Below are 26024 nucleotides of genomic sequence, written 5' to 3'. Positions count from 1 at the left end.
ATCACATTATATAGTGTTGTGTTATGAAAGTGACAGTGAAATTGCTCAGTCGTGTCCAACTCTTTGCGACTCCATGGAGCCCACCAGGCTCCTCTGTCCGTGGGATTTTCCAGGCAAGGGTACTGGAGTGAGCTGCCATTTCCTTCTCCAGGGGATCTTCCCAACCCAGGGATCAAACCCACGTCTCCCGCATTGTAGGCAGACGCTTTACCATCTGAGCCACCAGGGAAACTTCCCTCATAGCTCAGTTGATCGTATTGTTATACCATAAATATACTTATAAAAATGAAACTGGGCAAAATGTCCCTTGGAAATCAAGTACGCTGGAAACACAAGCCCAGTGGGACTAATCCTATATTTAACAACTGGGCTGCAGTCTGGGCATATTAGAAATGTTATGCATTAGCGTAAGATTTTACAGGACTGTGTACAGTGTCCATGCAAACCACCCAGCCAGAGCTGATGGCTCTCAATAAATGACAGATTCCAGTAGGCAGAGCTGATGGCTGTCAATAAATGACAAATTCCAGTATACTTCACACTACATGGTGCCAAGGAAGAAGACTCATTATTTCTACAAATTATTTTTAAAGAAAAGCATAGTGTGTTGTACTAGAGACAGAATTAAATATTGTGAAGTAGTGTGGCAAACTGTACACAGATAATGCCATTTTGGTTATATATTTTAAACTGTAATGGGATGCCTCTCTTCATCAAAATCTTAAATCCCCAGATTTTATTTATCAGCACCTCAAAAACAGATAACTGTCCTGAATGCCAGAGTGTCATCAGGAAGACAAAGCTGTTGCCACTGGGAAAAATCTTAAAAAAAAAAAAAAAAAACCTTACTCTTGGAAAGAAAATGTTGATCCAGCAGTCCTGACTGTTGTCTCTAGGCGTTTCCCAGAGACTAGATCACCAGATGGGGAACCGTCTCCTGGGGGCCGTTCATCCTGAGAAATTCCTTGGGACTTTGCTTCGTCATGTAATTAATCACACAGAAGACCTGCGGGCTGATGTTCAATGTAACTTTATTTAGAAGAGTAGGAGGAAAGAAGAGAGAAGGAGGGGAGGGAGGAAAGAAGAAAGGAAGGGGGGGCAGGACAAAGGGAAGGGAGGAGGGAGTGAGGGAGGCAGGGAGAAAACAGGAGCGAAGGAATTACCCAGAGGTCCAACGTATGGTGCAATGGACAAATAGCACTGCATTCATGCACGAGAAACTGTAGGCCTGGGAAAATTTGTTTTTTATCGAGAAATCCTCCTAACAAAATGTTACATTTTCAAAAGCAGAATTGAAAGTAGCACAATACCAAAAAATTACAATTTCATTAAAAATATGTATTACTGTGAAAATGAAACTACATATTAATAGTAATTATATCTCGGTAGCGGTTTATTGGATTATTTTTATTTGCTTCCACGTGTTTTTCTGTATTTGATAATATTCTGTATTACTCTTTTGACTAACATGCTTTAAAAAAATACAGTGACAAATGGTATGTTTTTAAAAGTATCTAGTTCCCTTTTGCCTGTTTTAAACATGTAAAATATTCAACAAAATTTTCAAATTGTAATGTTTCCTGGATAGACAACAGAAAGATAACTTGAGTTATTAATATATAATCCAAATATATGTACTAATATATGATGGACTCTATTAGGAGTCATTAACTTAAGATCTCTTTTAAATAAAAAGCACAGAAAAAAGGGAACTTGCTTTGGTGTGCCTGTTTACAGAGTCCAGCATATCTAATGATCTTTTAGAAGTCAGTGTGTTATGACATAACAGTTCAGTCCAGTTCAGTTCAGTCACTCAGTCGTGTCCAACTCTTTGCGACCCCATGAATTGCAGCACGCCAGGCCTCCCTGTCCATCACCAACTCCCGGAGTTCACTCAGATTCACGTCCATCGAGTCAGTGATGCCATCCAGCCATCTCATCCTCTGTCGCCCCCTTCTCCTCCTGCCCCAATCCCTCCCAGCATCAAAATCTTTTCCAATGAGTCAACTCTTCACATGAGGTGGCGAAAGTACTGGAGTTTCAGCTTTAGCATCATTCCTTCCAAAGAAATCCCAGGGTTGATCTCCTTCAGAATGGACTGGTTGGGTCTCCTTGCAGTCCAAGGGACTCTCAACAGTACATCACTGGAAATGAGTCTTAAAAGCGTAAATATTCAGAGGCCCCAGAGAATTCTATCCATGGTTTTGTTGCTTATACTAAACTGTTGCCAGATGTAATATGAGCCACCAGTGAAAGGGGAAACATGAAAGCTTCCACCTACTTGGGATAGATTTGACTTTTAGGTGGCAATGGCATCTGGATGCAGTTCTTTTTTTTTTAATTAATTTTTATTCAAGTATAGTTTTTTCATGAGGTTGAGTTTGCTTCCTCTAAACAGCAAAATGAATCAACCCTCCTTGTTGCTGTTTAGTTGCTAAGTTGTGTTCCACTCTTTGTAGCCTCATGGACTGCAGCACGCCAGGCCTCCCTGTCCTTCACTGTCTCCCGCAATTTGCTCAAATTCACGACCATTGAGTCGGTAATGCTCTTCTAACCACTTCATCCTCTGCCGCCCCCTTCTCGCTTAGCCTTGAATCTTTCCCAGAACCAGTCATACACATACAATACGCATACATATTCCCTCTCCCTTTTCGACTCCCTTCCCATTCAGTTCACCGCAGTGCGTTTAGTAGACTGCTCTGTGCTCTACAGTAGGCTTTCATTAGTTTATACATCATAGCAATGGTGCACGCACGTCAATCCCGATTCCTCGATTTCTTTCACTCTGTTTCCCCCTTGGTGTCCATACATTTGTTTTCTATGTCTGTTTCCTTATTTCTACTTTGCAGATTCGATCATCTATACCATTTTTCTAATTTCCTTGTATATACGTTAATATATGATATTTGTTTTTCTCTTTCTGACTCACCTCACTCTGTAAGACAGACTCCAGGTCCATCCACATCTCCACAAATGACCCAATTTTGTTCCTGTTTATGGCTGAGTAATGTTCTATTGTATCATATATACGTAACCCATCTTTATCCATTCATCTATTGATGGACATTTATGTTGTTTCTATATCCTGGCTATTATAAATGATGCTGCTATGAGCACTGAGGTGCATGTATCTTTTTGAATTATGGTTTCCTCTGGGTATATGCCCAGGACTGTATACAGTTCTATCTTATGATCCTCCTGCCATTGAGAATCCCATGAGAATTCCTTGATGAAATTGACGGGCTGTAGTGAGGAATAGAAGGGCCTGACAAAGGATGCTCTGGGCTCAGTTAAAGATTTAGGGACCCCAATATGGAGCTTCTTTTTCTACTCTATATTGTGTACCCCATTTAGCCAACAAAGAGTCATCTGTGCCCACAGCGTACTCCTCAGCATCTCCAAGGGCCAGGCACAGAGCAGGGCAGAAACTGTTGTCCAACGACAATAAATTGCCATGCTGCCAGCTCCATCCATGCGCTTTCTCTAAAGCTTCAAGAGGCAGAGATGGTGCCTCATGTTCCTTAGGGCTCTCTGAAGCACCTGCAGACATGGCTTACCTGCAGCAGTTCTTCAGTGAGCATTTGCTCTGTTTATTCTAATTGAATGAAGCATTGATGAACAGAAGGTGAGAGCCCATCTATCAATGGGAATCGATGGGGAACTTCGTGGGTAGCTTGACGCTGGATATGCCAAGGTCCTATCAAAAGAGGTCCTGGAAGAAATTCACGGAGTCACTGCTGCAGGAGAACAGACTCCTGCACAGAGAAAAAAATAACCAAAGACTTTATTTCAGAATACAGCAGCATATTAAGCATTGCCCCATGCCTGGGAGATCTGAGTAACCGAAACCTCAGAACAAAGACGTTATTTTTCATCCTATGCTTACATAACTATGCTAAGTGATATTAATTAGCTATCAATAGTAATCTGGGACCCCTTTAAACCATTAATGGAGTGACCTTTAGAAAGCTTCAGTATTCTTCCATGGACGGAGGGTTGATTTATCACTTGGGCAGGTTAAATGAAGTCTTATGTGGTTACATGAAAATGTGTCTTTTTCAGAAACAGAGGAATTCTGGAAGTCTACATAATAAAGAATAGGATTGTGTTTAAAAATAAAGATTCTCAAATATCCCTCAGAGATTTTGACTAAATAAATATGAGACGAGCCTGGGGTGTAGGTGTGTCAAATGCAGGTATTTCTTTTTAAATTGATTTCTATAGAAGTAGAGTTGTTTTACAATGCTTGTTTTCAGTTTCTTTTTCCCATATGTCATTGCAGAGAATTGAGTCGAGTTCCCTGTGCCAAACGGTAGGTTCTTACTGATTATCTGTTTTATATATAGTAATGTGCATGTGTCAACCCTAATCTCCCAATTTATTCCTTTCCCCCTTTCCTCCTCGGTAGTAATAAATTCATTGTTTTCTATATCTGTGACTCCGTTTTGCAAATAAGTTCATTAGGACCATTCTTAAGGATCGCACGTCATATGGCATCGCTTACACGTGGATGCAGCTATTTCTGATGTACGCTGAACAGTGCAGACAGAGGAAAGGGACGGCAGACTTTGGTGTCAGGTAGGTGCCCCGCTCCCACACTTCAGGAATCAGGGGTGAGTCCCCTGGGTTCTGGAAGGTGCATTATCTGCATCTTTATGATGGGAATCACCTCAACCGCCATGAGATGCTGAGAATGTGAAGACCCTTGCCCAGCGGATGCTCCGCAGGTTATCATTGCCCCCAGTTCCAGAAGCCCACTCTGTAACCACTTTGTAAAAACCGTGGCTTCAGGAAAGCAAATTGGGGCCAAAAATAGAGAAGTTAAGGGCTTCTCTCATGTTATAAGCTTCATGCTTGGGGACTGGCTGCTTCGGTACTGGTCACCAATCATTTAGAACTGGGTGCTGGGAGAAAGTGCTCAGCAAAGATGGCCCTGACCATCATTACATGGGTACCACCAGCATCTGTGAATACAGGGTCTGTAAAAGCTTGAGTAAACTAAGATGCATGCAAGCTGTTACCAGACTGTTCTCAACAAAAGACTGATTTCTACCCATTTACTTACTTTTATCTTCTCTATTGCTCTGGTCTGGCCTGGCTAGGGCCCTGTCTATCATCTCTCTATCTATCCTGTGACCTTTAGTACTTTTGCCCATTTACTCAGTTAAACTCTCCTGTGAAAATGTCCAATTAGCTGATGGACTCCAGACACTTAAAGTGAAAGTGTTAGTCGCTTAGTCCCTGTCTGACTCTTTGCAAACCTATGAACTGTAGCCCAGCAAGCTTCTCTGTCCATGGGATTCTCCAGGCAAGAACACTGGAGTGGGTAGCCATTTCTTTCTCCAGGGAAGCTTTCTGACCCAGGAATGAAACCTGGGTCTCCCACATTCCAGGTAGATTCTTTACTGTCTGAACCACCAGGGACCCCCAAAATAGGGGAGACCCTTCTCAAAGTGTATGCCTGGACCAGCAGTATCAGAATTACCTAGGAACATGTCAGAAATGCAATTTTGTAAGTTCCATCCCAGACCTACTGAATTTGAAACTCTAGGAGTGTTTAATAAACCATCCAGATGATTCTGATGCGTTTTCAAGTTTGAAAATTATTGCCATAGGGAGTTAACACCTACCATCATCCATTTAAATATATCTATATAATAATAAGCTCTTTTTTAACAGTTGGAAAATTTCTTTCATTCTTTTTGCTCCTTGGGCTTTTTCCCCATAGATTTATATTGTAGTTTAACACATTTTTTAAGCTAGAGAGTCTTTTATAGGTTACTCTATCATACTTCTCTGGAACAAAAATAGATAGATAGAAAAATTTTATATATATATATAAATTATCATTTAAAATTTCCTCAGTCTAGAGTTTCCAAATATTAAAAATTTCTTTTGTTATTATCATTTCATATTACAATAAATAATTGATTAAAATGACATTATATTAACTTTGATGTTTTTCACAAGAAACAGTATCTTAACAAATTCATCTCCTAAATTGGTGAGTGAGGTCTTTTTAAATTCTCACATAGAGAATGAGTCAGGAGTCCTCATAAATTCTATTCTTATTTAATGTCAAACATTGAAAACTACGTTTGTAAGTAGATGGGAATAGAAAAGTTTTCTTAAAACATTTCACTTAATTCATTGAAATTTGTCTAAATTATGGGATCAGAACTATATAGTAATATGTCATCAAAAATTGTCTTTAATAACAGGACCCTTTTTCATGTTGACATAAAAGAATTAGAGCCCTTCTAACTGGTAAAAGACTTTGCTCTTCTGTTAATACTGTTTTTGTAATTTCTAGAATACACGTTCCCCCAAAATTTGGCCAATAGTTATCAAATAACTTTCCTGAAGAAGTGCTTTAAGTTGATATATTCATAAACATTTGGGGAAATAAGATTCTGTGAACTACATCATTGCATAATAATTTTAAAATAAAATGTCCAGGTCTGGGAGTCTGACTATGTAGCTTGTGCACCATCCAGCTTAAAGGATGATATTTTCAAAAACTCTAGCACAAGGGGCAGACCTGGATGGACACAAACTAGTGGCCCTAAAGTGCTTTTATATTATCAGATGCTTTAAATCTATTCTCATTAAAATTAAGGACATAACTGGAAAACAGCCTTCATATTATCTATTAGTCAGATGAGTCATTGTCAACCCAATCAAGTCAACCTTAATTTCTATCAGAGAGAAACAACAAGTCTGACTTCATTTTCAATTAAAAGTGTTGATGCCTCCCTTGACCAACTGTTTTACTTCTGAATTCTAAAGTGAAGGTGGAGAAAGAGATGAATAAGGCAGAGCTGCCTGCTGAAGTTGCTGAGTGCATGAAAGAAGAGGCAGCTGCCTTCAGTTCCAACACCTTTGCCTCCTCATCCTGGGATTTTTCCCCATGAGAAAGCCATTCTCTGCCAATACTCAAGGAATGAAAGGGAAGTCATGGAAATATGAACAAGCAATACTCTTATCGTTACCCATCCTACCATATGAGCTGAACTCATATCCTTCAAAACCAGGCCAAAACCCCTCCCTGTAATACCAGGCTTCATCCTTCCCAGGAATGTGTGTATCCCAGGAGATAATCCAGTCCTGTGGAGGGGAGGGTGTTGTGCATGGCAGTGGGTTGAATGGTGGCCCCTAAAGACATGTGCCCACTTCCCAAACTCTGGAGCCCTGTAACAGGACCTAATTTGTAGTTATGTTATGGATCTCAAGATGAGCTCATCCTGGAATATACTGGTGGCCCCTAGATTCTCACATGTCTTTGAAGAGACAAGCAGAAGGAGACAGACACACAGGAAGCAGAGGAGATGCCACATGATGTTGGTGGAGGCAGAGACAGGAGAGATGCAGCCACAAGCTGAGGAATACCTGGAGCCACCAGGACCCGGAATAGGCAGGAAGCATTCTCTCCTAGAGCCTTCAGGGGCAGTGGGATCTCGCTGAGTCTTGATTTCTCACTCTAGGTTTCTAGAACTATAGAGAATAACGTCTGTGGCTGAAAGAACCCCAGTTGTTGTAGCTTTGTTCCAACAGCCTCGGGAAACAAATACACACACACTTTAATTGAATGAGGCTTGTCAATGCTTCTGTGCTCAATGTGCAGAGCTTGCTGCCTCCAAGCTTCTGTGAAGATTCCAGAAGGGTGAACAAGGTGCCTTTAGTCTGTTTTACAGGTGATTACAGAAAGGGAATGGAAAGTAATGCTGGCATGACTACAGAAGAGGTAAGCAAAAGCACTTTCTAGAGTCAGCAGGCGTGGGACAATATCCCAATCAGGGAACAGGATGGACAGATGGAGCCCTGTGGTGATGATTACTTGGTGAAACAAAATGGCATCTCTAGTGCTCTATTTGGGGCTTCCCTTGTGGCTCAGCTGGTAAAGAATCAGCCTGCAATGCGGGGGACCTGGGTTCGATCCCTGGGTTGGGAAGATCCCCTGGAGAAGAGAATGGAAACCCACTTCAGTATTCTTGCCTGGAGAATCCCGTGAACAGAGGAGCCTGCGGGCTACAGTCCGTGGGGTCACATGAGTGGGACATGACTTAGCGACTGAAACCACCAACCACCAACCCTGAGCAAAGTTCCTGCAGTGTCTATTGTCTGTTCATCCTACACCTGACCAGAGCAACTGGTGTTCCTGAAGGGCCCTCCTGGAAGACAGGCCCCTCAGTCACCTGGTGGATGCTCCCTGTCTGAAAGGAATGAGACTCAGTTCAGTTCAGTCGCTCAGTCATATCCGACTCTTTGGGACCCCATGAATCACAGTACGCCAGGCCTCCCTGTCCATCACCAACTCCCGGAGCTCACTCAGACTCACGTCCACCGAGTCGGTGATGCCATCCAGCCATCTCATCCTCTGTCGTCCCCTTCTCCTCCTGCCCCCAATCCCTCCCAGAATCAGTCTTTTCTGATGAGTCAACTCTTCGCATGAGGTGGCCAAAGTACTGGAGTTTCAGCTTTAGCATCAGTCCTTCCAAAGAGACTCATTACTGCTAATTAGGGCTTCCCTGATGGCTCAGAGGGTAAAGAGTCTGCCCGAAGTGCGGGAGACTTGGGTTTGATCCCTGAGTCAGGAAGATCCCCTGGAGAAGGAAATGGCAGCCCACTCCAGTATTCTTGCCTAGAGAATCCCATGGGCGGAGGAGTTGGTAGGCTATAGTCCACCAAGTCACAAAGAGTCAGACATGACTGAGTGACTTCACTTTCACTTTTCAGTGCTTATTAAAGATTTCACATCACGTGTTCCACCAAATTGTAGCCGGAAAGCACTGCACACCCATCCTTGCTGATGATAAACTAGAACAGAAAAGAATATAATAAAGAATGGATTATATATGTGTGTGTGTGTGCAACTGTATCACTTTGCTGTACAGCAGTAATTAACATGGCATTGTAAATCAACTAATACTTCAATTACAAAAAAAAAAAAAAAGAAGCAGTCTAGGCTCTGTCCTCAGCTATTCTCTCAGCCTCAAGAAGAGGAGCAGTGGCCTTGAGCCTGGGCTTGTGTCTTGATTCTTCCACATCACACCGAACCCAGCTCCAGTAATTCTCAGAGCTTGGGTTTCTTCTTTGGTTGGTGTCAAGGACGCTTGTGTCTAGGTACCAGCCAGAGCATACTCGGACCCCACCTCCAGCCAAGGGTTACCAGTACACCTCAAGTCAGAGGAAAAATGAACATAAGACTGCATGAGAGTCACAGACCACCCTTCCTCCTGATTGGTGATTCTTAAAAAGGAGCGGGGGGGCAGGCGGGTGGGGGGAGGTCACTGGGTCAGACCTGCTGAAGTTAAGGACTTTTGTTGGTTACACACTCAATTATGGGGGCTACATAGTCCATGTAAAACTCAATAAGTCTAAATATTAAGCTTTTATTCTTGAATCGACCCAGACTATCAAAGAACCCGGTCACATATGGTTACTGATTCAGACCCTCACACTGCCGTCTGCTTCCTGTAAGGGATACTGAACCAAAATGCATTTTTGCCTAATTTGTGGCCCACCTATAGTGGCCCTGGAGCTTATGACATCACAGGGCATTGTCTCCACGAAACTATGAGAGGACTGAAAAAAGTTGTGTGTCTCCCTTGTGAACAAGTGTTTATATTGTATGGACACCAAGGATTATATGACAAAGTGTGTTTTGCTCTCTGTGACACAGAGCTGATTTTGCAGCTCTCCTTTTTGTCCACAAGCCTCATTCTGGCCACATCTTTTTTTTTTTTTTTCTTCCTTCACTCTAATTTTCTCACTTGTTTTTAAAAACTAATTACCAAGAAAGGTGATATTCACTGAGGATGAGTGAAACCTATGTTAAAGGAAGAGTAAATCATTTCTCTTGTCCATAGGGACTTGAATTCAAAAGTCATTTTTCTCCCCACCCAACTATTTCCAGAAGAAAAGCTTTTAAAGACTGCTCCCCATCAGTGGACAAGCCCCTGGGCTTGAACAAAACACTCATAAGTTGGTGATAAATTGGAGATGGCTGTCTGCCTTCAGTCCACAAAATAAAAATTAAATATATATATATATATACACACACACACACACAGAAATACAGATAGATGCACTGCGCAGTGACTATTTAGAACACTCGGCTTCTTTAGGCATTTTACAAAGCTTCCTCAAATGTTTTTCAATAGAGAAACACAACAAAGGAGACAAATACTTTTCTTACCTGTATCCCTTACTCAGTTATAGCAAGATCTCTGTTCTAATGCTTTTTGTTCCCAAACTGAGTTTGCCTACTGCGCTGCCTTTAAATTTTTTTTTTTTCCAAAAAGGAGTTAACCAACACTTGGGTCCATTTGGATTTTCTGTGTGTATAGTGTTAGCTGTCACACAGCAGTTTAAATAATGAGCCTGTTCTTATGTTATAGAACAATTTAAAATGTAATACATTTTGATAGAATTAAACCAGCTCTGATAACTCAATAACCCTCACCTCCATGATTCCTTAGTCTACCATCAAAGAAATTACTAGCTTTTAATGTTTTCTTCTGTGAGGTATCCACTTTAACAAAGCTATTTCAGTCCTAGTTTTACCACAAAGGGAAATGGCTTCATCATAATTCACAAGGGAAGATTTACAACTAATTAGGTCCCCTTTGCCAAAATTAAAACACAAATGAATCATAAAATCAACCTTTTAAGTGTAGCATCTAAGATGTTTGCAGCTGTTGACAACAAGAAAGCAGATGACAAATTGTAACAAGTGGAACAAACAAAATTAAACAAGTTTTAATTCACAAAAATATGGAAAAAGTTAAGTTAAGATCAAAGGAAATCTAAGTAGTTGCAAATCAAACAAGAGATGAACTCAAAGTGACTTCTTTAGTTTCAGGGCCACTAAACTGAGACCTTGAAACTAATATTTTCTTCCAAAATAAAAGTTAAAAGAATAAGAAGAGGGGATTGTCTTACCTACTTTTAAAATAAAAATTTTATTAATTTTGTCTTTCAACATTTTGATGTGTCATTTCGTGTTTGAAGTATATCACCTCTTCTTGCCACCTGTAAATCTCTAAAAGGAAAATGTTAAAAGAGCCAGTTTCTTCCTAATGGATTTACATTGCTCGATCTTAATTTTACATCTTTTTCTATTATCTCATTTTAAATCCAGTTTTTTAAGTGATGATGTTTTGGTGAAAATTTATGTTAGTTCCAGCATAAGCACTGGAGAGGTTGGTGTGTAAAAACTTGAAAACCAGTAAAACAATTACTCTTTAACTCTCACATACTGATTAGTTGGGTTAATTTTGATCATTTATACCTTATGGGAATCTTTTCAGAAATTTGCCTTTTAGTATCTGTCTCCAGAATTCACTGAATTTTCAGTTTTCCATCATTACTTCATTAGTTCACAATTAAAGGACTTTTCTCAATTTCATGACACTGTAGAGCTTTAATCTTGTGCTCTATGGGTCGAGTAAGTACTAAGATCTTTTCTAGTTCCAATACACGGTCAGTAGGGTTGATTTTAGAGTTAATTTGTCTGGATGTGATTACCTGCTTACTTCACTGTTTGCCTGCTATGTGGCTTGAGGGGGAGGGTCGATTCATCTCCCTGTGACCCTTTCCTCATCTGTAAAGAAGAGGGAATAGTATTATCTGTTACAGAGGCTGCGTGCGTGCTGAGTCCCTTCAGTCCTGCCTAACTCCTTTGGACACTATGGACTGTAGCCCTCCAGGCTCCTCTGTCCATGGGATTCTCCAGGCAAGAATACTGGAGTGGGTTGCCATGCCCTCCTCCAGGGGATCAAGCCCACATCTCTTACTTTTCCTGCATTGGCAGGAGGGTTCTCTACCATTAGTGCAACATGGGAAGCCCTATTACACAGTGTGTATTAAACAAAGCGACAGAGCAATTCATGTTGCTGCTTAAGCAAGCTCTTAAGAAAATCAGTTCTGTCACTGCTGCTGTTACTGTAATTAGTAATGACATCACCACTCTTGCGTCAGTTTGCCATCTCACGGTAGCCCTGAGAAAGCCTCAATTCCTTTCTTTGAAGATACAGGGGAACTTGAAAAAGCATCAAATATCCTCCGTCTGACAGTGACTCGCCGCTTTCCAGCATTTGGAAAAAGTTTGCATCAACCCTAAGGCATATGGAACTGGTTTGAGATAAATCTGGGCCAAGGGAACGTTTGGATGGTCTCTCATATTCCCTGCAGAATCATCTAAGGAGGATGGGGCATGATCAGCCTATATGCTAGATAGCGAAGCTGTCAAGATTGGCAGAACCCTCCTACTACATAAAAAGCTGGGAAGGTGCTGAATGGGGATGGAGAATAAGGCCACGTGGAAACCAGAGACTAAACTTAGAGCAACTGTGGGTCTCCATGGCTGCACTGGACAATGACCACAGGAAGAAAAGATTCTCATACCCAAACAGCACCTGTGAGAAAGCCCCTCAGGATAAGCAGAGGGACATCATCTTGAAGACACAGCAGGGACCCTGGCTCAGTCAAATATTCACCATAGCATCTGGAGCCTGATTCAGGAAGTGGGGGCTTCCCAAGTGGCTCAGATGGTAAAGAATCTGCCTGCAATGCGGAGACACAGGTTCAATCCCTGGGTTAGGAAGATCTCCTGGAGAAGGGAATGGCAGTCCATTCTAGTATTCTTCCCTGGAGAATTCCATGGACAGAGGAGCCTGGCGGCTGCAGTCAATCCATAAGGTTGCTGAGAGTTGGACATGACTGAGTGACTAAAACTTTCAGGAAATAGAGTGTTAGGAGACCAAACAGGTAGAAAGCCAGGAGACATCGCCTCTGAGAGACAGCAAGGAGGGAATAACGAAGGGAAAAGCTTTGGTGAAAAATACACTGGGTGAAGTAAGAAGAGATTACCTGAAAAGCTTTTAAGTGGACTAAATAAAATATACACTAAAGATAAGTCATGAGCCATAATAATGGCGTAGAAAGGAAAGTAATTATATAATGGATGGATTTAAGTGGGCTGCTGACAGTGCAGAAGAAAGCAAATGCAAGATCAAAAATAATAATTTAATGACTAATTTATTCTAAAAGCCTCAGGATATATTACTAAAGGCAAGGGAAGAGTAGAACTTTTGCAATTTTTTTCTATTACCTGGCAAAGTCAAGGTAAAGGAGAGATTTAGTCTTACCCTTGAAATAGGAGGTTAAACAACTTTGGAAACACACCAAAATTTGAAAATAGCCTTTCAATATTGCTTTCCCCTTCATGAATCACAGCCTTGTCTTGGTGAAGAGGCTTGCCTAACTCAATGAAGCTATGAGCCATGCCGTGTAGGGCCACCCAAGACGGACGAGTCACTGTGGAGAGTTCTGACAAAATGTGGTCCACTGGAGAAGGAGATGGCAAATCACTTTAGTATTCTTGCTTTGAGAACCCCATGGACAGTATGAAAATGCAAAAAGAATTGACACCGAAGATGAGCCCTCCAAGTTGGATAGTGTCCAATATACTAATGGGGAAAAGCAGAAGGTAATTACTAATAGCTCCAGCAAGAATGAAGTGGCTGGGCCAATGAAGAAATGATGTTCAGTTGTGGATGTGCCTGGTGGTGAAAGTTGTCTGATGCTGTAAAGAACAATATTGCATAGGAACCTGGAATGTTAAGTCTATTAATCAAGGTGAGTTGGATGTGGTCAAGCAGAAGATGGCAAGATTGAATATCAGCATCTTAGGAATCAGTGAACTAAAATGGATAAGAATGGGAGATTTTAATTTAGATGATCATTATATCTACTACCATAGGTAGTAAAACTAAGAAAAACACAAATCCTGTCATTTCTGATAACATGGATGGATCTTGAGGGCATTGAACTAAATCAGAGAGAGAAAGACAGCATGCTGCATGATATCACTTACATGCAGAATCTAAAAAAAACAAACTCACAGAAACAGAATGTAGATGGTTGGTTCCATAGGATGTGGGTGGGGTAAATGGGGAGATTTTCCTCAAAAGTATAAACTGCCAATTAAAAGGTTAATAAGTTCTGGGGATCTAAAACACAGTGTGGTGGTTAGAGTTAACAACACTGTATCATGTGCTTGAAAGCTGCTAAGATTATAGGTTTTAAATGTTATCATCACAAAATGAAATAATATTTATGACATGATGATTATTATATGTTGGCAATTGATGATAATGTTGCTAATCATATAAATGTACCAAACCAACATGATTTGCACCATGTCATATGTCAGTTACATCTCAATAAAGCTGGACAAAGAATACTGCATATAAAATCCTTCAACAGAGTTCGATTGCTTTGTAATAAATAAATTATTTCCAAGAAAATATAGTGTATATGTGCATGTATTCTATAAAGCAAAACACTACCATAAAATCATTAGGTCTATTTTATTTGTGAGTGCTTCAAAATTTCAAATAAAGAAGTAGTCCGTGTAATATGCAAATTGTTTACAGAATAGAAAAATAGACAAAGCTATTCAGTTCATTTTATTAAGCTAGGAGAAGAATATTAAGACTATGTGTAACAAATATACCACAAAATAAATGAAAATTAAAATTTAATTCTATTTGGAAATATGGATGCTAAATACAATTCATTTATATGTAAAAAAAAAAAAAAAAGTATCCACCACAGAAAAGAAAGTTGATCCCACTAATACAAACTGGTTTAATATTAGGAAATCTGTTAATATGATTTTATACATTAAGAACCAATATGAAAAATAAGGAATCCTGCTTTTGCCGATAAGAAAAAAAGTTCATGGAATTTTAAAACTATCAGGTATTTAAAAAGAAAAGCTCAGGTAACTACAAATAATACTGTCATAAAAATATGACAAGTCTCAGACCAACAACTAATCACCATGTTAGTCGTTCAGTCATGTCTGGCTCTTTGCAACCCCATGAACTAAACCCAACAGGCTCCTCCATCCATGGAATTCTCCAGGCAAGAATACTGGAGTGGGTAGACATTTCCTTCTCCAGGGAATCTTCCTGATCCAGGAATCAAACCTAGGTCTCCTGGTTTGCAGGCAAATTCTTTACCATTCAAGCCACCAGGGAAAACCAGAACAACCACTACATTTAATATTAAAATACTTAACCCACTCCAGTGTTCTTGCCTGGAGAATCCCAGGGACAGCGGAGTCTGGTGGGCTGCCATCTATGGGGTCACACAGAGTCAGACACGACTGAAGCGACTTAGCAGCAGCAACACATTCTGGTTAAAATCAAGAATAAGATAATCATTGCTGTTCTTATTCTTTATAATTCTGAAAGCCTTATTTATGCAATAAGATATGGAACAAACATTAAAATATAACCATTAGGAAGAATAAGGATTTGAAATAGCTCAACTGGCGTTCCATCACCTGCACTAGCTTTGTTTTAGTGATGCTTCCTAAGGCCCACTTGACTTTGCCTTCCAGGATGTCTGGCTCTGGGTGAGTGATCACACCATCATGGTTGTCTGGGTCATGAACATCTTTTTTGTACAGTTCTTCTGTGTAATCTTGCCACCTCTTCTTAATATCTTCTGCTTCTGTTAGGTCCATACCACTTCTATCCTTTATTGAGCCCATCTTTGCATGAAATGTTCCCTTGGTATTTATAATTTTCTTGAAGAAATCTCTAGTCTTTCCCACTCTATTGTTTTCCTCTATTTCTTTGTATTGATCACTGAGGAAGGCTTTCTTATCTCTCCATGCTATTCTTTGGAACACTGCATTCAGATAGGTGTATCTTTCCCTTTCTTCTTGGCCTTTGGCTTCTCTTCTTTTCTCAGCTTTTTGTAAGGCCTCCTCAGACAACCATTTTGACTTTCTGCATTTCTTTTTCTTGGAGATGGTCTTGATCACTGTATCCTGTACAATGTCATGAACCTCTGTCCATAGTTCTTCAGACACTTTGTCTATCAGATCTAATCCCTTGAATTTATCATGCAAAATGCCAGACTGGATGAAGCACAAGCTGAAATCAAGATTTCCAGGAGAAATATCAATAATCTCAAATATGCAGATGACACCACCCTTATGGCACAAAGTGAAGAAGAACTAAAGAGCCTCTTGATGAAAATGAAAGAAGAAAGAGAAAAACTTGGCTTAAAATTCAACATTCAAAAAACTAAGATCATGGCATTGGCTCCCATCACTTCATGACAAATAGATGGTGAAACTATGGGAACAGTGACAGACTTTGTTTTCTTGGGCTCCAAAATCACTGCAGATGGTGATTGCAGTCATGAAATTAAAAGACACTTGCTCCTTGGAAGAAAATGTATGACCAACCTAGACAGCATATTGCAAAGCAGAGACATTACTTTGCCAACAAAGGTCCATCTAGTCAAAGCTTTGGTTTTTCCAGTAGTCATGTATGAATGTGAGAGTTGGACTGTAAAGAAAGCTGAGTGCAGAAGAATTGAGTGTTGGAGAAGACTCTTGAGAGTCCCTTGGACCAAGGAGATCAAACCAGTCATTCATAAAGGAAATCAATCCTGACTATTTATTGGAAGGACTGATGCTGAAGCTGAAACTCCAATACTTTGGCCACCTGATACAAAGAACTGTCTCATTAGAAAAGATCCTGATGCTGGAAAAGATTGAAGGCAGGAGGAGAAGGGGATGACAGAGGATGAGATGGTTGGATGACATTACCAACTCAACAGGCCTGAGTTTGAGCAAGCTCCAGGAGTTGGTGATGGACAGGGAAGCCTGGGGTGCTGCAATCCATGGGGTCACAAAGAGTCAGATATGACTGAGTGGCTGAACTGAACTGACTGAGGAAGAATAAGGCAAAGTTATCATCAAGTGGGTCACAAAGAGTCAGCCACAACTGAGTGACTAGGCATGGCACATATTATCAAGGATGGCATCGCTGACTCAACGCACATGAGTTTCAGCAAACTCAGGGTGATAGTGAAGGACAAGGAAGCCTGGCCTGCTGCAGTTCATGGGGTTGCAAAGAGTCAGACACGACTTAGTGACTGAACAACAACAATTATCAAGTGCAAAAAAGGAGATTTAAAAGTCCAAGAAAAATAAATTTAAAAACCTCTCAGAATTAGGAAAAACTCAATAAAGATGGCAAAAATTAGTCTTAGCCTTTGCCCCAGAAATATGTCTTAGTATTCTGACAGCTTGTTCTTAGCACATTCCAACATAAAGCATCAAGAAATAACCTCATAAGAAAAGATAATGTTACTTTATAAAATTTTTTAAAAAGCTAAAGGAGCAACATGTTATCAGATAAAAGCATGATGAATATTTTAATATGTCCATTTTCCTCAGTGAATGGTTCCAATGGAATTCTAATCAAAATCCAAGTAGAATTTTTTAGGGAACTTGAAAAATATGATTCAAAATATCTTGAAAGAATTTTAAAATCATACAAATAGCTTAGAGAGTCTGTGCCAATAGTTTTAAAATGAGTAATTAATATTTATTTTGATTGCTACAGAAATATTATAAAATAAGATGTATACCACCCTTAAATGTTGTCAACATGACATCAAAATTGAAATCTTAAAGTCCTGATTAATCTGTTTAGTTGGTGGTATAAAAATTGTTTCCTTTTCTGTAAAGTTGTAGTATTTTTATTTATTTTTAGTAAACTTAAGACAAGTTTTTCCATTGACTTTCAAAGTCTAAAAACGTGCAGGAAAGCATAAAAGGAAGGAGGTAGATATTTCTACAAATACAAACACACGAGAATAAAATCAGCAGACTTTAACTATAACCAATTTTTAGTAATTACACCTAAGGCACAGAATATTCTGGAAACTCCATCCTCTGTAGTTAGTATAATTCTTGTGAACATCAGAGTTAAGTGACTTCAGTTCAGTTCAGTTCAGTCGTTCAGTCGTGTCTGACTCGACCCCATGAATCGCAGCACTCCAAGCCTCCCTGTCCATCACCAACTCCCAGAGTTCACACAGACTCACGTCCATCGAGTCAGTGATGCCATCCAGCCATCTCATCCTCTGTCGTCCCCTTCTCTTCCTGCCCCCAATCCCTCCCAGCATCGGAGTCTTTTCCAATGAGTCAACTCTTCACATGAAGTGGCCAAAGTACTGGAGTTTCAGCTTTAGCATCATTCCTTCCAAAGAGATCCCAGGGCTGATCTCCTTCAGAATGGACTTGTTGGATCTCCTTGCAGTCCAAGGGACTCTCAAAAGTCTTCTCCAACACCACAGTTCAAAAGCATCAATTCTTCAGTGCTCAGCCTTCTTCACAGTCCAACTCTCACATCCATACATGACTACTGGAAAAACCATATACAGCCAGACATCACAGATTTCTTGAAAAGATGTCATTTTTTGTTTTAAGTTTTCAAAGAAAATGACTTTGTGTATGTCCTTTCTTGGTGTTTATGTTCCAGATTGTTTGTCCTGTTCCTCCATATATTATTGTGAGTGTTTGTGTGTGTGTGTGTGTGTGCGCTTTAAAACCTCATTGACTATAGCCTGCCAGGCTCCTATGTTCATAGAATTTTGCAGGCAAGAATACTGGAGTGGGTTGCCATTTCCTATTCCAGGTCATCTTCCAGACCCAAGGATGGGACCTGGCTCTCTTGTGTCTCTTGCATTGGCAAGTGGATTCTTTACCATTGAGCCACCTGGGAAGCTGCCCATATTTTAGAAGATAAAGTGAAAAATGGAGTGACATCCTGTTATTCTTTATACAAGAAACAAGTTCTATAATAAGGGAGACTTTCCCATTTAAAAACTAAGCTTACCTCATGTGTGAAACACCCAACTGGATGGATTTCAAGACAAATGTCAGGTGGAATAATACAAAAGAATAGATTGCGCTCAGGCAGTATTATTTGCAATAGCCAAGATATAGAAACAACCCAAGTGTCCATCAGGAATGCATAGATAAAGAGAATGGATGGAGAATATATGCTTACCATGGCATATTATTCAATATTTAAATATAAAGGAATCCCGTCTTAATAGACAACATGGATAAACCCGGAGGATGTTGTGCTAAGTGAAATGATTCAGATACAGAAAGAAGATTACTGCATGAAGTCACTAATAGGTAGCAACTAAAATAATTCAGTTCAGAGCAGCAGCAAGTAAAATGGTGACTGCCAGGGACAGGGGGGAGAGGAAAAGCGGAAGTGTTTGCTTCTGGGTATAAATCTTTAGGTATACAAGATGAGTAACTTCTAGAGCCCTAATGTATAACATAGTGCCAACGGTTAACAATACTGTATTTTAGACTTTAAAAGTTGGTTAAGAGAGTAATTTCATGTTAAGTATTCTTATCACACACACAAAAAAATAGTAGCAGTTGTAGGGTTAGTTGCTCAGTCATGTCCAACTCTTAGCGATCCCATGAACTGTAGCCTGTCAGGCTCCTCTGTCCATGGGATTCAAGATGGTCCAGAATCAAGAAAACTGGAGTGAGTTGCCATTTCCTTCTTCAAGGGATCTTCCTGACCCAGGGATTAAACCCGGGTCTCCTGCATTGCAGGCAGATTCTTTATTGTCTGAATCACCAGGGAAGTGCTATAAAAAAATAGGGAAGAGGAAACTCTTGGAGGTGATATGTTTATTACCTTGATTGTGGTGATGGTGTCATGGCTATACATGTATATCTAAACTCATCAAATTGTAAACATTAAATATATGCAGCTTTTGTATATCAGCTATATCTCAACAAGCTATTTAAAAGAAAATGATATAGGCAAACCATAAGTCAGTGAGAATAGACCCAAGACACATAAAAATAGACTTGTTCTCACAGTCAGCCTCTAACTATAGAATAAACATAATGATTAGAAGCAGCTAGTTCATGTAAACATACTAAATGATCTGCAATGTAAATCCAATCAGAGGTGTAATTAACTCCATGAACCAAAGTCAAAGTGATGAAGCTGAATATCCATGAAACAAATCGGTTCCCTCCAAAGCTTTCATGCTCCTATTAGTATGTAGCTCATGCAGCTTTCTGACTTCTAAGAATGGTTTTTTCCTCTGGGGAAGATTTATATGAGTTGAAACGATATAATCCTGTTTCGTTACTTGTACCAAATGCCTTGAGCCACTACCAAATATTATAACAGAGATCCACATCAAAAGCCATAGATTCTAAATATCACCAAAGCTCACATCGTCTCAGGGATTCTGGGACTGTCTTTTCTAGCATCTACAAGTCTGTCGCTAAACATACTAGCCCTGTGGACCTATATGACTCATTGGAAAACCAAGTGCTCTGATGTTTGGCCATACTTGTGGGCAACGTGATGGAACCTTGATGCTTCTTAGCCACCTCCCCTGTCTTCTCTCTACAAGCCTCTATTCTTTTAATTGTGACATGTTGTTTTCGATTCTTGACTACTTTGACCTCTACAAAGACTTTGTCAAAGACCTATAATGTCTTTGAAGTAATAATTTACTTTTTTCTTTTATCAGCATAAAGTTAGCAGGGTCTCTGTGCCATCATCAACCCAAGGGAGAACTGCAACGATACATATTTGATGGAAAAGAATTGAGCCTATTTCTTCATCATTCTTCCAAGAAAGATAGCCTATCATTTCTCTGATAAATTATTTTAGCATCTTTTAAACCACAACGAAATTCTGGAGTTTAATCTAATCCAATGTGTGAAAAGCAGAACTTTGCTCTGCTTAAACAAAGAAAGTTGCAGTGTTAAGTCTCTCATTTGTGTCTGACTCTTTGTGACTTCAGACTGTAGCCTGCCAGGCTCCTCTGTCCATGGAATTCTCCAGACAAGAATACTGGAGCAGGTTGCCATTTCCTTCTCCAAGGGATCTTCCTGACCCATGGATTGAATCTGGGTCTCCTGGATTGCAGGCAGATTCTTTACCATCTGAGCCACCAGGGAAGTGAAACTGATTCATAAAATTCTCAACTCAATGAGATATTTTCCCCCATCTTTTTCATTACTGTCTTCTCATCAAGATTCTGAGTAAGTGGATTTTAAAAAATGACTCTGATTCAGAATCCAGATTATGTCTCCTAACATTGAAATTAAATCATTCATCAAGTTCACAATTTTTGGAAAAATGAGGTTTCTGGACCAGAAACCCATTATATGTGTCTATGTCTAGGGCCAGTGTAACAGATAATGAAAATTGTGATCTTAGGCTATGCAGAATTCAGTTACAGGTTAGCCACAGATGTAAGGAGATATATTATGTACACACACTTCCATGGAGATGATCTTCTTGATCTTTGCCCTTATTTAAACAAGAAAGGTTGATCAGGAAGCAGTGAAAAAGACCGACTGGGTTTGCTGGGGAGTCATTCTAAGGAATATAAGGAATCTATATTACAAAACTGCACAAGAGACTTAGAATATAGTGTGTGCAGTTTTCTAAGACTACCATACAGAGTACAACAGACTGTGTTTCTTCACCTACATAAATTTATATTCTCAGAATTCTGGAGGCTAGAAGTTTAGGATGAAGATGTCAGCTGGGTTGGTTTCTCCTGGGGCCTCCTCCTTGGCTTGCAGACAGCTGTCTTCTCCTTCAGTTTTCGCCTGGCTCTCCCTCTGTGCATGTCTGTATCCTAATTTCTTCTTCTTGTAAGGACACCAGTCTCTTTGATTAGGGCATACCCCTGTGACCTCATTTTAACTTAATTATCTCTTTAAAGACCCCATTTCCAAATATAGTCACATTCTGCAACACTGGCGATTAGGATGTCAACACGTGGATTCTGGGTGAGTGAGGGGACAATTCAGTTCGTAACATACAGAAAACACCAGCATTACCACACATTTCTCAAAGGAATTATGGGACCATTCAGCATTTCTGATACAGGAGAACACTGGCCAACAAATTTCTCAGAAGTAGGAGTGGTAGAAACAAATGATATTTCTGCACATGCGATTCTTGTTGAAAGAGGTGACTCCTTCGCTTGCAATATGTATCACCTAGATAGTCTTGTAATGGTATTCATCTCTTTTTTCCCTCCCTGATTTTTTTCTTTCACTGAAATTCCTTCTCTTTGTATGTCTGGCAAGATGAACAGCAACTTTTCTGGGATGAGGCTGAATAACTGAGTTATTGCATAGAGCAAACTACTTTTCTGACAAGAAAAATAATTTGTGATGGGGTCACTTTAGGTGTTTCAGAAGTCCTCCTCAATATCTGATTAATATTGCATATGATTAGAACCTGGTACAATGACAAAAGGAAAAGATGCCTGTTTCTCTGAGAAGCAAGAAACCAATGATCAGTAGACATAAACTGAAGGAAATTTAAATGCTGAAAATTAGAACTAACAACAATTTGACAACTAATATTGGAGCATACCTGTATGTGGATTAACTCCAAACTTTTGTAAAGTTGTTTCTTCATATATTGAAAAAATTTTTTCCAATTCTTATTACAACAGGCTTTCACATGTTCCAAATGTCTTGAAAGATTATTAAACATTTCCCAAATCAAATTTACACAAATAGCTCTTCTTTCTTGCAGTCACATTGCTACCATTCAGGATAAAACATTTCTTAAAAATTAAAGAGAGTCTTTTTAAGAGCAGACTGATTTAAAATTTAATATAACTAAAGTCTCTGTTAGAATGAAATGAATATGACTTGCAGGGGACAAAACTTGCTTAAAGGTCACTTCATGTAGAACAAAATGAAATTTAGGTATCCCATCTCAAGAAAACTTTCTCCAAGTCCCCCAGCTAGCTGCAAGAGTATTTCCTTTCTCTTTCCTTTAAACGTTGACATACTCCTCCTGGTAAGGACCTATCAAAAGTCTTTGCAAATACTTCTAGCAGCTTTCTGTCTGTGGGAATAAAAAGCTGCATTTCCTTATAAAATATACACCAATTTCTTGGTGTATATTTCTTGCTCTCACTCTTCCAGGTACTATGATAGGTTAGTGCTTCTCAACCAAGGGTAATTCCCCCAACCTAACCCCAAGGAATGTTTGCAACTTCTGGAGAGATTAGGGGTTGTCACAAAGAGGAAGGGGTCTGCCACCAGCATCAAACAGGTAGAGAACAGAGATGCCACTATACATCCTACAATGCAGAACAAAGAGTTGTCTGGCCAAATGCCAATAGTGCCTAGGGTGAAAAACCATGTGGTAGGTTCTTGGAAACAAAAACTCATAAAGTAGAAACTGTTAAGCACACAGAAGCTCACTCAGCTGAGCCCAGCTTAAATTGCCAATCAGAAGAACTATGAAATAAATAATTATTGCTTCAAGCCACTATGTTTGGGAGTGATTTGTTACATGGAAATAGAGAATTGACCTAAACTGGTCATTTAAAAACTTGACCTAGATGAGAGCACCCAGAATGATCTTGTCAAGCTAGAAGAGATGAGAGAAGGATGAAGTACTGGAGAAAGGCACATTTTTAAGGGATGGTGGAGTGAGGAAGAGAGACAACAACAAAAGTGAGGGAGGCGTCAGAGAGGGGAAAAATAAACAAGAGAGAAGAGTTAAAGGAGCCAAGAGTGACATAAAAAAGGAAAGGGAAAGGAAAGTTTCAAGAAAGGAGGGGAAAATAAAATCAGATGAAAAGGAGGGGACAGTCAGAGAAGCACTGGAAAGGGCTGGTTAAGCAATATCTTCTTTAATATCATCGCCTTAAAGTAAAAACAAAGCTAAACCCCATTAGATGGTCTCTAGCCTTATATACACAATAGGCTTGGAGGCTGGATTGGTCTCCTTAGAGGAAAGTTAAATAGAGATTCTCTAATGCCAGAATACTCATAAAACCAGAATTAAAGGTATCCCCTCTCTGTCAGCAGCTAGAAGACAGTTTTTATTGGGTGGAGAAAATGTCAAGAAGAGGAGGAGGAGGGGGAGGAGGGAGGGAGGAGGGAAGGAGGGAGAAGGGCGGGAGGAGGGAAAAGAGGGGGAGGGGAGAAGAAGAGGGAGGAGACATCTGCTTCCCATCAGGGGCCATGTCTGCTCTGTGGCTAGGGTGCTTTACATGTGACAATGTTCAGTAGAGGCATTCAGTTCAGTTCAGTTCAGTTCAGTTCAGTCGCTCAGTCGTGTCCAACTCTTTGCGACCCCATGAATCACAGCACACCAGGCCTCCCTGTCCATCACCATCTCCCGGAGTTCACTCAAATTCACATCCATCGAGTCAGTGATGCCATCCAGCCATCTTATCCTCTGTCGTCCCCTTTTCCCCCTGCCCCCAATCCCTCCCAACATCAGAGTCTTTTCCAATGAGTCAACTCTTCACATGAGGTAGCCAAAGTACTGAAGTTAGGGTTATAGATTCGAACAATTTTCAGACCAACATCCTCCAAAGAGATGACTGGGGGGAAAAATGAATAAATAAGTCTACAGCAGTGACATGGAGCTCATCAGACTGGTCAGCCTGGGCATCCAATAGAAGGGCAGTCACTCCAGGCAGCCCTCACGTTTGCAACCCTCATGTTGTAGAGCATGTATGAGAGCATCCATTTGTGGGAAACGATAAGGATAACATGGAGACAAGAGGGTGGACACCCAGGCAGAAGGGATCCAGCCGTAAATACACAAAAGTTCATCCTGCTCAGTAGAAGCACCTGTGAGGAATGAGGTGTATCAGTCCTTGGTGAGCTAGGATGGCCAGTCACTGGGTGAGCTTAAATGCTAAGTTGCTTCAGTTGTGTCCCACTCTTTGTGACTTCATGGACTGTAGCTCGCCAGGCTCCCCTCTCCATGGGATTTTCCAGGCAAGAATACTGAAGTAAGTTGCCATGCCCTCCTCCAGGGGATAAGGATCAAACCCAAGTCACTTAGTTCTCCTGCACTGGCAGGTGGGTTCTTTACCATTAGTGCCACCTGAGAAGCCCCAAAGAAAGTCACCTCTGTGGCCCAAGTGGCCACCAAGAAACCATGTAACTGTCCTTAGAACATGAAAGCCAAAAGATTTTGGGAAACTCGGCAATTCCATCATTTTCTAGGTCAGACTCAGAGCCTGGCTGACATGGCATCTGTGCCCACCACTGCTCAATTGAGCGGGTGAAGAAGTATGACTGACTATTAGAAAGAAACTGTGTTCATATTCTTATAAGGTGAAGTGTCTTCGTCTCTAGATCAAATTCATGCTGTAAGAACATGATCCCAGATTTTAGGGCTGAGAGATTCAACTTGAAAGTAATGGAAACTGATTTCAGAGTGGTCAGAGTTGTAAAGCTGGGTTGTGGTAAAATCATAAAAATTGTCATTTACCCTGAAATCCTAGTCTAGAAAATTTTTAAGTGTACTACGTTCTATTTAGGGCTTCCCAGGTGGTGCTAGTGGTAAAGAACCCGCCTGCCAATGCAGGAGACACAAGAGATATGGGCTTGATCCCTGGGTCAGGGAAGATCACCTGGAGAAGGAAAGAGCAACCCACTTCAGTATTCTTGTCTGGAGAATTCCATGGACAGAAGAGCCTGGGAGGTACAGTCCATGGGGCTGCAAAGAGTCAGACATGACTGAAGTGACTTAGCATGCACATTCTATTTCAGTTAAGCAGGAAATATTGACACTCTAATGGACAGATGAAGAAATTATGGGACAAAAACAACAGTAGCAATCTCCCTACAACTAGAAAGCTTAGGATGAAATTTGAATTCACAGCCTCATGTTGGACCCCATGAGCTTAAGAATTCCTTAGCTTTTCGTTTTATGTTAATCTCAATTTTCTGTATCACCATTTCTTCCCTCAAAAAGCTACCCCTCCCTAGAGTATCTTTTTTTTTTTATTGACCCATGTTCTTTATTTACTTCCTGCAGCAACAGTTCCACTGAGAACAAAACTCAGATATTATAAATCTAATTTGGTAAGTGAAATAGATCCCACGAGCTGCAGGCTGACTGTTCATGAGCTACAGTGAGATTTAAGTATTCAAATGTAAATAGTTAATACCCTCAAAGAACAGCAAAAGGCAATTCATGTTAAAGAATTCCAATAAAATCATCCTAAAACTATAGATCTTTTTAAGAGGCAGAAACATACAGATGAGGGGGGGAATGGATATGAAAAATTAATCCACACATACACATACATGCATGCTAAGTTGCTTCAGTCGTGTCCAATTCTTTGTGACTCTA

This window comes from Capricornis sumatraensis, chromosome 18, assembly GCF_032405125.1.
Source record: "Capricornis sumatraensis isolate serow.1 chromosome 18, serow.2, whole genome shotgun sequence".
NCBI lineage: Eukaryota > Metazoa > Chordata > Mammalia > Artiodactyla > Bovidae > Capricornis > Capricornis sumatraensis.
The sequence above is the reverse complement of the archived record's forward strand: the minus strand, read 5'-3'. Positions refer to the sequence as shown.